Source organism: Chrysochloris asiatica, unplaced genomic scaffold (genome assembly GCF_000296735.1).
Source record: "Chrysochloris asiatica unplaced genomic scaffold, ChrAsi1.0 scaffold00362, whole genome shotgun sequence".
NCBI lineage: Eukaryota > Metazoa > Chordata > Mammalia > Afrosoricida > Chrysochloridae > Chrysochloris > Chrysochloris asiatica.
The window spans coordinates 2269425-2271776 of NW_006408880.1; positions in this window are offsets into that span (position 1 = coordinate 2269425).

Here is a 2352-nt window from a genome sequence, read left to right on the forward strand (position 1 = left end):
TATTGAATAGGAGTGTGACATAGGGCATCCTTGTCTGGTTCCTGTCCATAGAGGGAAGGCTTTCAGTTTCTCTCCATTGAGAGTAATGTAGGCTGTTGGTTTTGTGTATATACTCTTGATTATGTTGAGGAATTTCCCTTCAATTCCTACTTTGTTGAGGGTTTTATATATATATGTAATGGATGTTGGATTTTGTCAAATGCTGTTTCTGCATCAATCAATATGATCATGTGGTTGTTTTCTTTTTTCTTATTTATATGGTGGATTGCATTGATTGTTTTTCTAATGTTTAACTATCAATCTCACTTGATCATGATGTATTATTTTTTTGATGTGCTACTGAATTCTGTTGGCTAGAATTTCATTGAAAATTTTTGCATCTATGTTCATGACAGATATTGGCTTATAATTTTCTTTCTTAGTGATGTCTTTTCCTGGTTTTAGTATGAGAGTTATGCTTGCTTCATAAAATATATTAGGAAGTTTCCCATCCTCTTCTATATTCTGTAATAATTTGAATAAAGTTGGTGACTGCTTTTCCCTGAATGTTTGGTAGAACTCACTCATGACGACATGAGGCCCTGGCCTTCTTTTGCTTGGAAGTTGTTGATGACTTGATCAATTTCTTCTTTTGTTATGGGTCTGTTAAAGTCTTCTGATTCACTCTGTGTAAGTTGAGATAGGTAATGTTTTGCTAAAAATGTATCCATCTTTTTTCATAATATTCTGTTATTTTCCTTTTGATTTCCTTTGGTTCCGTTTTGACATCTCCCATGTGATTTCTAATGCATGTTATCTGTGTCTTCTCCCTCTTTTCTTTCGTTAGGTTTGCCAATGGCTTGTCAATTTTATTAATCCTTTCAAAGAACCAGCTTCTTGTCCTGTTAATTGTTTCTATAGTTTTCCTGTTTTCTATCTTTATTCTTTAGTTTTGACAGATATTTTTGTTGGGTACTGCAAAAAATGACATCAACCATTCCTCCCACAACCATCTCTACTCAGCTAGTTTTGATAATTCATTGCAACAGCCATAAAGAACTCAGACACCATACTAAGAGTTATAGGGTTTATTTGGGAAGTTAGCAGATTACAGTGCAGGATCAGAAAATGCACACACAATTCTTCTAGTCAGGACAGCCTTTCCTAGCCATCCCTACTGGCTGGCCTCTCTCTCCAAAACAGTGTTACAGAGCTCTTTTAGTGCAGATGATAAATGCTCAGAGGATGTACCACTCCTCTATAAGCCTTAGCTTGAAGGCACTTAGCTCTTGCTCCACGTGTCAGCAACCTTAGCTCACACAATTAAGTACCTAGAGGAACGCCATTCTACAAAGCCTTCTGCTCCAAATCACTGTTCTGTCTTATGCTATGACTCTTGGTTCTGCTATAAATATTCTTCTGCCAGTCTTATGGGATCACAGCTTTCTGTCCCTGGATAGAGGAGAGCCAATAAGTAAGGATCTCTGTGTCCTAAGGATGTGCTCCACTCATGGGTTTTCTGTTTTGATGGTAGTGAGATCCCTCCCTCCTGCTTTTGAAATGACTTATTTTCATATGCTTTAGAGTTCCAATTTTTTATAGTCACAATACTATCGGCATCTTCTCTCACCTTCTCTTACCCAATCCCACCAGCACAAAAACATCATTTGGTGGTTGTTACAGACTATGGCTAGAAGAAACACTAAATAATTCATCACACTTCACATATAGAATTTAAGTTGTCTGTTATTTTCTTATTATACTTTAAAGATGTACTTTCTTTTGAAGATGCCTTCTATGGTACAAAGAGATGGGAGTACCATCTTGACTTCCTATTATCTTCAGGACCCCTGTTGTTATTGTTGTTAGGTGCCATAGAGTTGGTGCCGACTCATGGCGACCTTATGCACAGCAGAACGAAACACTGCCCAATCCTCGGCCAACCTCACTACTGTTGCCACGCTTGAGGCCGCTGATGCTGCCACTTTGCCAAGCCATCTCACTGGAGGACTTCTCCTTTTTCTCTGACCCTCCACTTTACCAAACATGATATCTGTCTCCAGAAACTTGGCCCTTCTGACAATATGTCTGAAGTATGATAGATGAAGTTTGACCATCCTGGCCTCCAAGGAGCACTCTGGCTGCACTTCTTCCAATACATATATGTTGGTTCTTTTGGCAGCCCATGGCACTTTCAATACTGTCCTCCAACACCATAACTCAAAACATCAGTTCTTCTATTGGTCTTCCTTATTCACTGTCCAGCTTTTGCATGCATATAAGGTTATTGAAAATACAATGGCCTGGGTCAGGCGCACTTTAGTCTTCAAGCTGATATCTTTGCTCTTCAGCACTTTGAAAAGGTCTTGTGCA